The sequence below is a fragment of the Manis javanica genome, chromosome 12 (genome assembly GCF_040802235.1).
Source record: "Manis javanica isolate MJ-LG chromosome 12, MJ_LKY, whole genome shotgun sequence".
NCBI classification, from domain to species: Eukaryota; Metazoa; Chordata; class Mammalia; order Pholidota; family Manidae; genus Manis; species Manis javanica.
The window spans coordinates 81,706,686-81,722,446 of NC_133167.1; the positions used below are offsets into that span (position 1 = coordinate 81,706,686).

General features: G+C 40.2%; 1 long non-coding RNA gene across 1 annotated transcript; it reads right to left on the reverse strand.

The window, feature by feature from the left end:
• Window positions 1-1,297: 1,297 nt before the first annotated feature.
• On the reverse strand, window positions 1,298-14,376 carry LOC140844797 (uncharacterized). Its single transcript, XR_012123293.1, has 5 exons — window positions 14,100-14,376; window positions 13,068-13,165; window positions 4,709-4,865; window positions 2,250-2,363; window positions 1,298-1,834 (listed from the first exon to the last, which is right to left on the reverse strand). It is a non-coding gene; the product is annotated as an uncharacterized lncRNA (long non-coding RNA).
• Between the last annotated feature and the right edge of the window lie 1,385 nt (window positions 14,377-15,761).

Genomic DNA, 15,761 nt, shown 5'->3' on the forward strand with positions numbered 1-15,761 from the left:
AATAATAATAATAAAGGGAGAAATGTGGGATCAACATATAAATCAAGTATAAAAATCAAACGAATATTCATATTTGATCTGATTGTTTATAGTTCATAATGCGTGATCAAAACCGAAAGTTTCTGTGATGAATGCCCTTGTACTGTTCACCATGTAAGAATTTATTCACTATGTAAGAATTAGTTCACCACGTAAGAACTTGTTCGTTATGCTTCAGAAGATTGGAGACTGATGAGAATTAGGCTTGAGATGGATTAATGATTGTACATTGAGCATTGACCCCCCTATACTGAATTTTATTGTTGTTAACAACCATTTGATCAATAAATATGAGAGATGCCCTCTCAAAAAAAAAAATAGTGATAAAGCATAAATGGAATTTCCAGAGATCTCCAACAGCTATAATGTGTTATGAAAATATCTGTGATTTCTGTTGTTGATAAGGTCACAGACACTCTTAAATACCACTGTGCTACATATATAATTGAAGGAACTGTTAAATTTCAGTTAGTGATTAATTATTAAAAAGATGGAATTTTTATGGACCATCTGAATTCCATCCAAGGGCTTTTTATGGCCCATGGACCCTACATTTAAACCTCCCGCCAGTGGAGGAAGGAAAGGATAGGAACATTAAGGATGTACATCAAATACTCAGAGTAGCCTGAATTAGCAGTGGGTTCATCAGCCCAGATAATAACACTGTTTTGTGCATGTTTTCTAGATCCCCACAGCTCCTAGAGCAACAATAAATAGCAGTCAGATGTCAGGAGCGCCTGTTGACTGACTCATGGATGGTCAGTCCCGTCTCAGGGCTTCCCTGCCTAGTGGATTTCCCTTTTTCCTCCTGCAGATCAGCGGACTCTCCTTAACAGAATGAGCATGTGGTCTCAGCAAGCCACAGGAATAAGAATGAAACAGTCCCTTATCTCCACTGGTAGGTGGGAAAATTACAATAGCAAAATGGGAATAAAACAAATTAAAAACGTATCAGAGAGAATGTTTCACTTAATATAGTTGCAACTTGATGAACTGTTTCTCTTCCTAGTGGAACACTTGAATTTATATGACACTAAATGGCAGGAATAAATCAGAAGCATTGTTCAGTTGGGGGAGGGAGGTAAATAAACTTGAACAAATCTAAACTGTAAATCAAAACGGCACAGATACCTCTGAAGAAAGACAGCTATTTACTCTCAATGGTTTCATTATGCAAATTATGTTATTTGTTTTCTCGCCTTACTCAAAACAGTGATGCCAGAATAAAAAGCAAATTGTATTCCTATCAAGTGTCTCATCAATATGACTTAAAATATTACAAAATTTACTCTGTACTGGCCTTTTTTATACTACCCATTGATCATTTAATTTCAAAGGTTGATGGGACAACTGCCATATCATCACCAAAGTTTTTTCTTAATACATAGTCTGTGCTCAAGGAAGTATCATGGAGAATCAGGGCTTACAGTAAGAACAAAATGAAGGTGGTTTTTGTAGTCTTTCTGCCATTTAAATAAGCTATTTCTGGTTTTGTACCAGGAAGTTTCAATTTCATATTATGTCTCTATAGTAACAGTGAAAAGCCAAGTACTCCTGAGTTAATGAAAGAGGAAAAGGAAGCATATTAAAAGAAATTGTTCTCTGGAGCCAGATCTCCTCATGCGGTAACCCGTCTTTTCCAGTTGAGGAGCCCCTTTCGCGTCCATCCCTGTCCTTCTTGGACGGCCACAATTCTCGGTTTTGTTTCCTCTCTCCTCTGCTCAGACCCTTCTTCATTTTTCTGCCAGGATGCTTTTCCTTCCACATCTCCCTTGTTTCTAGTCCTCGTTTCTTCCTAGAATAATCCCAAGGAGAACAGCATGAAATAATGACAAATTTAACATAATGAAAACGTGACTTTGTAGTAAGTTAGGAATCATCCCTTACTTTAATCCTGGTATAGACAAGCAAACATGGAAAGGATATAAAAATATATGAGAGAAACATTTTGAATTCAGCAAAATCTATTATTGACCTTTTCCCTTTTAGGATTTGGAAAGACTTAGTGTTTAGCTGTAGACAACCTCAGATTTCAACTATTTAAGAGTCACTTTATGAGTAAAATCTTCCCTCCCACTGATATCCATACCCTGGCCCACCAAAAGGCATCTTCTTGGACCAGAAAAAAATGTTTTCTTCGAAATCCAAGCGATATTACTGCTGGCACTGAAGATAAAAGTAGAGTAGGAGAATAAGGTTTCAGTACTAACGTGAGTGATGGACATGAAAAGACAGTCATGCCATCTTGGTCTCTTTCCTATTCCAGTGGCTGGTGCACATGGCATGAGTGGAAGACAATAAGAACAGGAGCGCTGGTCTTCATCCTGCAGCCCGGGGAGAGATTTCTGAGCTAGAATATGACATGACCCAGCCTCACTTTAGTAAGATTATCAAAAAGGAGAAATTGGGAGAAAAGAGATATTAAAGAGCAGGAGACAACCTAAGAGAATTACTTCTTTTTGTCTGATATTCATGCTGCCTTTGGAGTTTCCCAGGTCTTTGTGAATAAGGACTCCGCCATTCAAATCTCTATCTAGTCTACTTCTACATATTGATAACTATCAAAGAATCACTCAGTTTACAGTGTTAGGACAACTAGTGTAAGCCCTATTTTACAGATTAAGAACTTGAGATCAGGAAGCTTCTTTATTTTGTCCAAGGTCATATAGCCAGTGGTAAAACTGGGATCAAATTCCAAGTTGACGCATATCCAGGGATCTGTCCAACATTTTATGGTCCAAGAAACCGAGCATGTTGCTAAGGCTCAGAGTAGATGCTTATAAATTTTTGGCATTTGACTAATTTCGGTAATATTTATTAAGACAGTATGTTTGGTTTTTTTTTTTAAATGTTAGGTCTAGGAGATATATCTTAAAAATACTTCTACATCTTAAAATTCAAAAGGCTTTCTAACAAGAGGAAACCAGATTACTCAGAATATTCAAATTAAATTTAAAAATAAAACCTAATGAACGAATTTAAATGATTATCCAAGAAAACTATTAATATGTAACTTTGTCATCTAAGCAAAAGGTTTGTGAAATACGTTAAGGAAATATGTCTATTTTCTTAGTCTCTAAATTACTTTGGAGGATTTATAGAGAATGAAACACTCTTATTATTCCAAAAGAGAAAAATTTATTTCACATATTCAAGCAGATTCACAAGTAATTTGGATTGAATCATTTATTATAGACTTGTTCAACCAGGCAGATTTATCTCTTCTCCCTACACAAAGTCCAATAAAATAAAAGTAAAGGATCAACATATGAATACAAATGACATTGGTCCTGAGATAAGAGTAGATGAATGATAGTGACGTGATTTTGGAAGATCAAGTATGGATGGATGAGTGGTGATTAACTTAGCAGAGAAGGGACGCTGCATCCTTCGACCAGCTCGAGGGGCAGAGGTGGCTGCTAAAGGGGAGCAAGGCCTGTCTTGGTTTAGAGGGCTGGGGCAGTTCAGGAAGCGGGGCCACCAAGTACTTCTCAGAACAGGGCTGTGGGGTGGGCTGACAACAGAGGACAGGGGAAGTTAACAATCAGTCCCACATGTGTTATCTTCTTCCCAAGCCCACATGGCAAGCTAGCTGTCCCTCCTGTGCACAGGCAGAAAAACAGGAGATTCACCTCAGAAGAAACAGAATCAAAGAGGCTCTGGGCTCAGGGACACAGGGACGCTGAGGTTGGGCAGAGTCTCGACTGCACGCAGGGTGACCGAGCTATAACCTACATACTGACGTGGCCCCGGGGTGTTGGCAGTCAGGCACCTACGTCTCAGACAGCACAAGCAAGCTGCTTTTGGAGCAACCAGCCATTCCAAGGGAAAGGAACCCAGGAATCGCTAAATGTCCACATAATCACCCGGGGAGGCTCAACAGCTGACACACACAGACACGTGTGGTGCTTCCAGTTTGCTTTTTCAAATTTCATTCATAAATAGAAAGACCAGCAAGGATCATCAAACATGGTGGTAAGGCTTTAAAATGAAGGACAAAATTAAAAGAGAAAAAAAATGGCAGGGCAGAGGGAAATCTGAGGAAAGAGAGATGAGTATATATAGAGGTCAAAGGAAAACTTCAAAAAGTTTACAGTAAGTAACCTGAAAGCAAGGAGGAAAAAATTCACACCCATGAATTAGAAGAGATTGCTATAGTAAAAATTTTTTTCAGAAAATAAAAATATCTATCTCCTTCAAATTTCTCTTCAAATGTAACATTCTCAGTGAGGCCTGCCCTGAGGTTTGTTTTGTTTTTGAATGTAGTGCTACCTACCTCTCTTGGTACTTACAATCCCCATCTACCTTCAGCCATTAGATAATACAGTCCTCAAGAGAAGGGATTTGTGCCATATTCCAGCACCTAAAACAATCCCTGGCATAGCATAGTAACTCAGTAAGTGTTGGTGAGAGAATGAGTGAATGAGGAAAAAGTCCTTTGAAAATAAAAATATAATGGCAAATATAAAGATTGAATAGGTTGAAAAATAAAATTGAGGAATTTACCCAGAAAATAGAATACACTGACCAAGAGTAGTAAAAAAAAAAAACAAAAAAGGAGAAAAAATATGGAAGACATAATACAAGAGTGTTTTTCAGAATGAGGATGTACATTCCCAGATTTAAATGACCCACTTAGGGCCCACAAAAATAAATGTGAAGGACTCACGCCACAGTGCATCACTGCGAAACCTCAGAGTATCACAGAGAAAGAGCAGATCCCAGGAGCTTCAGAGAAAAAGAAGAATCACATATGAAAATTAGGATCCAAGAATGATGAGACTTCTCAGCAGCACCACTGGAAACAGAAGACCGTGGACAAGTACCTGTGAATTTCAGAGAGAAAATGATTTTCAATTCAAAATTCAGTATCGTGCAAAACTGTTAATCAAATGTGACAATACATAATTTCAGACATTCAGTTTCCCCCAAAATATAATTTCTTTTGACTCCTTTCTCAGGGAGCTATTGGGCAAAATGTTTCACCAAAACCCCATGTAATCTAAGAAAGAGTAATCAAGAAATTCAGTAATCCTAAAAGAAACAAGGAGAAGGACAGAATTCCCAGGAACAATGAAGGGAGGTGTCCAGGACAACGGGTGTGCAGCAGGCTTAGACTGTAACCAGTTAAGATTAGTGCAGCTGGATGCAGGGTTCTAGGAGGCATTTTATATGAACCTGACCATGTGGAGAAGACTTTTATAGTTCTTCTGCAAAGCATGTGGCTGATGTAGTCATAGGTAAAAAGAAACATATGAAAACTCATTAAAATAAGAACATTTAACTCCAGGAAAAAACAAAAATACTTGTGGTAAAAAGGAAATGTAATATACCACAGTACAGGGCTCTGCTATAACCAACAGTCATGATAATAAAAATCCTAAACATTAATTGAAATAGAAATGATGACATAAATGTACTAGGAGGATGGAGAGAATGATAATGTGGGGGAGGGAGGAGGGCAGGGAGGGAGGAGGGCACAGATGACATTAGAAAACAAAATCAGCATAAGAACTCAACGAATAATACCTAAAGTTGAAAATCAAGAATTCACAGTATAAGTATCTTACTTGGATATGTAGAGGCACCACTAGAAGAAACGACTAACAAGTTGGAAGTGGCTGCCTGCCTCTCAGAGGTGAAAAACTGCGTTTGGGAGGGTGGGCTGAGGGGATGCTGGCTGTCGCTGGGAAAGGCCAGCATCTCCTGTGTGCCATCTTCTGACCCCCAATCAGCCTAGTTAAAAAGGGCCTTGGGTCTGGGGCACTTCCTCACCAAGAGGTACAGAGCCCACACAGCCCCCTACTGTGGCTGACGTTGCTCTGACTCTTCTCTGTGTGAGTGAAGCATTGTTCCACCCAGTGCTTGACTGTACCCTGCTTTCCTTGACAGCTGATAACACGTGGGCAGAGGTGTTTGGGGTCCTGGGATCAGTAACTGCACCCCAGGACTCCACTGCTTTGGGACTGGTGACCATCACACAGGGCTCCACACAGCATTTGTATTATAAGTTTGACTTTCTAAATTAAATACAATTACTATTTTAATACACATAAAAATTGATTGTATTATTTCAAGTAGTAGCACTCTAAATAGTACTGGTATAAACTCTTCTGATGTTGAAATTACAATCAGCATGCACATTAGTTTCCATAACGCAAATGATGCCCAGTTTGTTTACCATTGTTAACCAACAACGTATTTGGCTTACAATGGAGAAAAGCAGGATTTCTGATTATGCAGTTTCAACACATTAAAGCTTTTTTGTGGGTACATTTTCCAAATCCATCCATAAAAGAACGTGGCAAAACTGATTTAGCTGGTAACAGGTGGGTAAAAAGTAAAACACAAGACAGTTTTTAAATAAGCACTCTTTGTGCATATGTTTTCAGATGGGATACAAAACAAGATATATATACTCAGAAGAAGAGCATGGGTTCAGGAAGTTTGAATTGGAATCTGGTGATTAATTGGATATAGGAAATGCGACGTCAAGGAGGAACACTTTTGTTTTACCTGAATAACAACAGAGAGGGTGGTGATGTCCTTCCCTGAGAGAAGGAACAGGGGAGAAAGAACAAGTTTGAGGGGAAGCGGAAAGTCCTCTTTTGAACACGGACTGAGGTTTCGGTGACTAAGCGGAGTTAGGGTCAGAGCTCAGGAGAAAGAGCGTGACGGACACCAGAGCTTAAGGACACCAGAGCTTAAGAACCTTCCGCACGAGGGTGGCTCGGGAGCCTGGGTACTTGAGAGGCGGGCAAGAGCAAGGAGAGTGGGCAGAGTCCGAAGAGAGAGGCTAAGGCAGAATGTGGAGGGATAACAACATTTCAAGGATGAAAGGGGAACCTGAAAAAAGAAAGAGTGGGAGTGGGAGGAGTCAGAAAGAGAAAAGGGATACCAGCGGAGGACGACCGGCCTGACAGCAGCCAAAGTGGAGTAAAATTTAGGAAAGAGTGTAGGTGATTGACGTCTGCAGGGGGATGACGAGTCCACGGGGTCAGAGAAGGTCATTAGTGATCTTGGTGAGAGGGATTTGGTGGATGTGTGGGAAAGGAAGTCCTTTGCACTAGGCTGGTGAGAGAATGGAGAAGAGAATATGGCCACAAGAACATGGATGACTCGACCAGCAGGAAGGAGAAGACGCTGAAGGACCTGGGGCAGCTGCTGGAAGAAAACCATTAACCTTAAACAGAACCTTAAACCCTCATCTGCTTGCCTAGGCACCTGAATCCTTGCCTACCCTCTCCCTAACCTACTTTTCAGAAAAACAGGTCTTGTTTTCAGAAATTCCAGATGCTGTCCAGTGTCCTCACCAAACCAAAAAGACCACCCAAAGCTAGTACTGGTCAGATGCCCAACTTCTAGTCTTGTCACTGTGAGCAACTCCTTTCCATGTGGGTCTCATTTACACACTGCCCACCTCCCACCGACACCAGCTGGGAGCTCATCCCACCACAGCTGAGCCCGTGAGTCCAACTAGCTGAGGAGCTCCATGACGCCCCCTTGCCCATGCAGCCCTCGGTCCTCACTGGCCACGGAGCCGCCCCATACCTCGGAACCACTTACAGTAACAAGAGTATCATGATTTAGGGCTAATTAGATGCCAGAAACCATGCTAAGTACTTCATAGACATTATCTGATTTCATTCTCCCAACTGTTTTGTTATCCCTTTCATTTCCAAATGAGCAAATTGATGCTAAAAAGAAATTAAGAAACTTGCCTATATTCACATTTAATAAGTGGTGGGTCCAGGGTTTGAATTTAGGTTTCTCTCACTCCGGGGCCACACCTATGATACCATGAAGCAGAACAGACCACATGGATGCATTTATCTTCCACGAAAACCAGGCCTCTTGGAGCGAAAGGATTACGGCCTGTGGTTCCAGATCATCACCATGTAATAGTCGCCCCCCCCCTTACAAGCCAATGGGCCATTGAAGCATAAAACAAAGAGCCTTGCCCTCAAGACTTTTAAATCTAGCTAAGGTATCAAACCAAGAGATTTGAAAATGCAATAAGCTATATAAAGTAGGCATATGATTAGGGGTCAAATGACTAGTACAGATTAGAAATGCTGTTAGGAAAGTAAAAGGAAGAACAAATTCAATCAAGTTTGGGAGGATTAGAAAATGCTTCAGAGGAAGACCTAGGCTAGACCTTGAAAAATGGCTCCAATTTTAACAGGAAGGGAGGAGGATATGAAACCAATCAGCAGATATGAAATCGGGACTGAAATGTTAGTGACGGCAAACACAGGAAATGAGCAAGTCACTGCTATCTGATCCGGGCAGAGCCAGCTTTTCTTAGCACGGGGAACACCTATCCCCAAAGTGGGGAGTTTATCCTTCTCAGGCTCCGTGAAGGACTTCCCACCCCACGATGGTTTTATTTTCTTCAGAGTTAATAAACGGCTTTCATTTTTGTGGGATGCCGCCCCATCTTACCATTACACAAACCCCAATTCAAGTTATTTCAGGATGTTGATTTCTCATATTTCCTGATATGACTCATGCGGTGGCAGCTTGAATAGGCTCGAAACCTCTAATTGAGGCAGCAAAAAAATAGTGAATTAATCCTTTTGTATCTGTATTGCTTCCAATTTTATGGAAGAATGAAATGCAGGTAGTTGTATTTATATATGTTATGAGCCAGATCAGCTCATTAGATTTTCAGGGAGTTGAAGCAAACTAAAAGACCATTTTTAAAAAAATTTTAACTGATTAATTCATCAAAACCCCCACTTTGATAAATGAACAGAGGATTTCAGAATATTGTCTTATAAATGAAACTCTCTCTCTTTGGAGGGAGGCATTATTATACTCCTGGTTATTATACATAAGAGTAATAACTACTGTATTTATTTAAGAAATGATGATTAAATAATGAGGTGGTATCTTTGTTTCAGTTTTCGTTTTCCCAGTTTAGTGAAAATGAGGCACAGGAAAATATCTGACTAAACTTGAGAGCAAAGAATTCAGAAACAATGCAGGGAATGATCCTGTTTGATATTTACAAGATGCTTATGTTCTCAATCATCCTCTCAATCCCATTCTTGGTGTTGGTGATTAAGTTAATGACCACATGTAAGAACACCCAGCACTACCTTCAGTGTTGTACAGACCTTTGAATGTACAGCTTTGGGTTTTTAAAGAGGGTATGATTTTTGACTATCTGGGAATCTCAGTGCATGATTAGTTAGATTCAGCAATCATCACCTGCGTATAATGTCACAATAAGCTCTCCTCCATTTACAGTCAAACGTCCACTGTTATTTGCCAGGTATCGAATACTTATGTGTTTAAACACAGTGAACAAATTTTGTGCCTGGAAAATAATGGACTGGATTTTAGTTCATTTTGGGGGAAAAAAAAGACAGAACAGAAAGGCCATGTGGAGTAGAAGTTGTTCTAAATATATGGCATTGAAAAGATTGTGTTTTTGCTTTGAATCCATATTCATGTCAATGTCTTCCACAGAACACCATGAGGCTTTAGTAAGTGACTGTTGGATTGTTTTTGCAATGGAAACACTAAACTGGATGACTCTTGTCAATCAAGGCATTGCTGTGTAGCCAGGTTTCCAACCATGGCCAGATTTGTTTCTCTGTCACAGGTTTACAGGAGACGCTTGCAGGTATCTGTTTGGGTAGAATCACATGCATAGATGTTTTAATGTTTTGACAAAAGTAAGAACATGTTTGTTTCTTTTGTCTGCTTGTTTGTGGTATGACTGGTTGGAGAAGATCAGAGAAATAGCATAGCTGACAGAGGAGAGTAAGGAACTTCCCACTCTCCTCTTTGTGTGGCCTGTGTGGAGGGAAGGATGATGGTGACATGCTGAAGAGCCTGACTTCACGAAGGCCAAGTCAGACCCTGACCCCAACTACTGATGCCACAAGGCCTAAACAACAAAGCCCGTCATGGGGTGCGGCACCGGAAGAACTGTGTTTCAGGGACACTGTGCAGTGCATCCACAGCAGAAACACTGACATTTTCAGGGAGGGTACTGCTAGCAAAAGCAAGTGAGATCCAAATGAGAAGGCAGGACTAGATACAGGCATACCTGGCAGATATTGCAGGTTCAGTTCCAAGACCCCACAATACAGTAAATATCACAATAAAGTGAGTCAAGTGAATTTTTTGGTTTCCCAGTACATATAAGTTATGTTACATGATACTCCATTAAGTGTGCCATAGCATTATGTCTAAAAAAATCAATGTACATAATTAAAAATACTTTATCGTTAGAAACTGCTCACCATCACTAGAGCCTTCAGCAACTTGTTAACTTTTTGCTGGTGGAGGGACTCACCTCGATGTTGAGGGCTGCTGGCTGATCCAGGTGGTGGCTACTGAAGTGGGGGTGGCTGTGGCAATGTCTTAAAATGAGACAAAAATGAAGTTTGCCACATTGATCGACTCTTCCTTTCACAACTGATTTCTCTGCAGCATGTGGGGGCTGTTTGATAGCCTTTATCCACAGTAGAACTTCTTCCAGAACTGGAGACAGTCCTCTCAAACCCTGCCACTGCTTTATCAACTAAGTTCATACAATAATTCTAAATCCTTTGCTGTCATTTCAATGACTCACAACATCTTCACTGAGACCAGATTGCATTTCAAAAACTACTTTCTTAGGTCAAGTTTTATCCTGAGATGCAGCAATTCAATCACAGCCTCAGGCTCCCCTTCTAGTTGTAGTTCTCCTGCTGTTCTCACCATGTCCGCAGTGACTTCTTCCACTGAAGTCTTGAACCCCTCAGAGTCATCCACGACGGCTGAAATCCACTTCTTCCAAACTCTGTTCATGTGGATATTTTGACCTCTTTCCATGAATCGTGAATGTTCTGAATGGCATCCAGAATGTGAAACCTTTCCAGAAGAATTGATTTTGCCCAGATCTACCAGAGGAATCACTGCCTATGGCAATTATAGCCTACAAAATGTATTTCTGAAATGATAAGACTTGAAAGTCAAAATGACTACTTAATGCACGGGCTGCATAATGGATGCTGTGTTAGCAGGCATGAAAACAACATTAATCTCGTTGTACATCTTCACGAGAGCTCTTGGGTGACCAGATGCGTCGTCAAAGAACAGTCATATTTTTAAAGCAATCCTTTTATCTCAGCAGTAGGTCTCAAAAGTGAGCTTAAAATATTCCGTAAACCACATTATAAACAAATAAGCTGTCATCCAGGCTTTGTTGTTCCACTGATAAGAGCACAGAATAGATTTAGCATAATTCTTAAGGGCCCTAGGGTTTTCAGAATAGTCAATGAGCATTGGCTTCAACTTAAAGTCACCAGCTGCATCAGCCCCTAACAAGACAGGCAGCCTGTCCTTTGAAGCCAGGCACTGACTTCTCCTCTCTAGCTACAGAAGCCTTAGATGGCATTGTCTTCCATTAGAAGGCTGTTTCTTCTACACCGAAAATCTGTTGCTTATTGGAGCCACTTCCATCCATGATCTGAGGTGGATCTGCTGGATAACTTGCTGCAGCTTCTCCATCACCACTTGCTTTACCTGCACTTTACGTTATGGAGACGGCCTCTTTCCTCAAACCTCATGACCCAACCTCTGCTAGCTTCTGACTTTTCTTGTGCAGCTTCCTCGCCTCTCTCAGCCTTCATAAAATTAAAGACATTAAGGGACTTGCTCTGGATTAGGTTTCAGTTTAAGGAAATATTGTAGTTAGTTTGATTTTCTATCCAGAAGAATAAAACTTTCTCCATGTCAGCTACAAGGCTGTTTTGCTTTCTTATCATTTGTCTGCTCCCTGGAGGAGCACTTTTAATTTCCTTGGAGAACTTGCCTTTGCATTCACAAAGGGAATGTTTGGTCCAAGAGGCTGCGCTTCTGGCCTGTCCTGGCTTTCCACATGCCTTCCTCACCAAGCTTAATCATTTCTAGCTTTTGATTTAAAATGAAAGGAATGCAACTCCTTTCACTTGAACACTTAGAGGCCATTGTAGGGTCCTTAACTGACCTAATTTCAATATCGTGTCTCCGGGAAAGGGAGACTCAAGGAGAGGGAGAGAGAGAGGGAATGATTGATCAGATAGAACACACACAACCTTGATGAACTTTGCTTGCCGTACAGGGGTATGGTTTGTGCTCCCCAAAACAATTAGAATAGTTACACCAAAGATCACTTCTCACAGATCACCAGACTAAATACAAAGATAATGGAAAAGTTTGAAATATTATGAGAATTACTAAAATGTGACACAGAGACACAAAGTGAGCAAAACGGAAAAACGGCGTTGGTAGACTTGCTCGAGGAAGGGTTGCAACAAACCTTCAATGTGTAAAAAACACAATGTCTGCAAAGCACAATAAACCGAAGCGCAATAAAAGTGAGGTATGCCTGCAATGTGAGCAGCTTTATTCCTGGGCACAACTGAAAAACCATCCTCAAAAATTCCAGGGTTAACTGGGGGAGCTTTTAAGAGGAAGTTGACTTCCTACCTGAGCACGGGGTGGCTGGGAGGAGGGGGTGGAGGAAATCGGTCCGTGAGCATGCTCACGCTCTCTTTTCGCAGCAGTGGCTGGCTTCTGGATATTACATAAATATGAGATGTGTTCATGAACTTAATGTTAACATGTCAATATCCCCTCCAAAGGGAGCCAGGCGAAAAGATTTATCACAGACAAGTGTGTTTGAAGACTAGTCAAAGCATGAACTTCTCAGCATGCACAGCAGTGATCATGAGTGATGAATATCTGATAGAGCTACTTAACTTTCCTCTATACAATTAGTTTTGTGGGACGTTTTGCTGCTTCTGTGCACTGAGGAATCACTTATTCCATCATCACTTTGGAAAAAAGTCTCCATAAGGATGTGAAACATTGTCCTTTTCAAAGCTAGGACGTAGATAATTATTTACAACTTGTTCCGACTACTGTTGTATCTGGTATTGATGCAATTAGCACAGGTCTTCAACTAAACAACCGACCCAATGCTTATTTACCATGTTGCTATTCTAGAACTTTAATCTGCCTGCTATAATTTACTTGCATCTTACCTAACGAAAGACTGAATACTGTTCAACCAGCCTGGGATGGAAGGAAACACGTCCGCCCTCAGCACTTCCTTCCCCCACGGTACTGCAGCTCTGAGCCACTGCAATGTGGCAACACAAGGGAACAAAAGGCATGTGAATTAGAAATTAAAAAGTAATAGTATCCTTATTCATAGAAAATATGATTGTAAACATAGAAAATCTAAGGAGTTTACTGAAAAATCCTCTATGACAAGGAAGAGAGTTTAGCAAAATGTCAGACTATAAGACCAATATACAAAAATCAGTAATTGTATTTCTATATCCTAGCAATAGATAATTTTAAATGAAAATTTAAATATAGCACTTAAAACAGCATCAAAACAGGTCAAGTACTTAAGACAAGAATGTGGAATGTACTTAAGGCTTCTACACTGAAGCTACAAAACATTGCTACCTGAAATTAAAGGAGTCCTAAATAGAGGTATATGTAACATGTTAACGGACTAGAGGATTCAAGATTGTTGATATATCCATTCTCCCTATACTGATCTACAGATACACAGAATCCCAATCAAAGGCAGCAGGGATTTTTAGTAGACATTTACAGGATAATAACTAAAATGCTATCGTTTGTGCGTGTGATGTACCACCCAGACCTCCTTTTAGAAATAAAGAAATTCTATTCTTTAGAGACTGGTAGCGTCACCTCCAAAAAGTCCTCAGATGTCAGTCCCATGTGGGATTGCCTCAGGGGGAGAAACTGCTTCCCCAAGGTCATGTCCCTTCCCAGGGCTGCCTGCATGCAGTATTTGAGAGACATAAGCCTTAGAGGCCTGGCCTCTCAGTCCAACTCCAGACAGCTTAAAAGTGACCCATCTCCTAAATCCCTTGCCACATCAGTTGAGGTACTCTTGAAACTGCATGGCAGGTGACATCTCTCTGACAAATCCTGTTTCTCTCGCTTCCTTTACGAGTGTTTAGCCCCACAGCATTCCCTAATAAACTTTCTGTGTGCTCATTTCTATCTTAGAGTCTGCTTCCCGGGGGACTCACCTGTTATAGAGTCAAGGTATATGAGCCACAGGAACCCAGGGTTCATTGCCAGGGACGACTGCCTAAACAATTAGGGTGGTCCAAAAACAGGATGCTCTGCTCTGAAAAGCGGTCAATTTCTTGCAAGGAAAGATCTCGAAATGATTGCCAGACATGTTGCAGAAGATTCCTGATTTAACAAAAGATTTAAATATGTAACTGAAGAGTATCTTCCAATTCCAAAAGCCTACTGTTTGTTATATCTCAACTCATTTTTTGACTTGGGACAAATCCTTTCTTCACTTGAGTCTGTTTCCTATTTAGGAAAAGAAGAGTATTAGATGAACACTGAAGTCCCATGGCTTTACAGTCTAAAATATATAGTTGCAACAAGTTTCTTACAAAGGCAGGGCCAGTGTAATCCAGTTTCACAGGCAATGAAGAGGATTTGAAAGATTTAGACTATGGCTATTATAGCAAGAAGGGAATACAGACCACTTTCTGCTAAACTGCTGATTTCCTAGGGGAAATCCAAACTCCTCTAAAACTTGTGTTTGCCAGTCACCAGCCTATTACAATTCATTCTCATTTAGTGACTTCCTGATAGTCATCGAACTTGCCCACAATGTGTTTTCCTTAAAATGCCATGCCAGCTGGTACATGCAACCATCAACTTGCTTGCTGAAAAGTTTTCTGGTGCTCAACAGGAACTTCATGAGAAGTATTTTATTTTAGTTCCTGATATCTAAAAGATCCATATACTTAACAAAAGAGAAAGGGAAACACACACACACTTTCTCTCTAAAGTCCTTAAGTCTATGATACTGATAACATGGTATTATATAATGATACTATTAGTATTAGACAATACTAATATTTTTTTGTTGTTGTTGTTTGCAGAAATTAGCACTGATTTCATCAAGCTGCATTGAAAATCTTTCTACAGAAGTTTACCAATGGAAAAAATAAAAGAAATTAAAAAAAATATGTTACAACCATTTGAAAAACAACAACTGATTATCAAAGATGAGAAGACTGGTTCTCAGGGAGAATTTCAAAAGGACTTTCACAAAATATATTTAATATGTGTGAATAAATTTATCTCCCCTCTCTAGTGATGTACTGAAGGTAATAAAATATATGATTCTAATTTCCTGAATAAGGATACAAAGTAGAAAGGTTACTACATGCTGTAGGCCATTCTGAGAATCAATGTCTGAGCAGGAAAAAAAGAATAACTGGGCGTTCTGGCTTGAGAGTGAAATACAGTCACTTGGACTTAGTTTTTCTGTTGAGGGTGCGTATGTGTCTATTTTAGATTTACTTCACTGCACATGTTATTTGTATTCTCCTGTGCTCAAGCCACTTAATTTCCTCCCAAGTAGTAGTTAACACAGGAAAGCAAACCTCATCTACATGTGACATCATACACCCAGTTTGCTTAGCACATATTATTCGATTGAGCTACTCATAGTATAATAGAAGAGGCAGGTACTTTAATGAAACCAAAAAAAAAAGGAAAGTGTTCAGTTTGCTCTATGTCTCTACCAGGCAGGCCCCTGGAAGACTGCCTAGAAGGCATTTGATGACCATTTCTGTTTTGCTCCTTTAATACTGTTCTTCACACATGGCTGCGGTTCCACACAGTTTCAGGAGATGAAGTCTGTGTCCGGTGCCATAAGA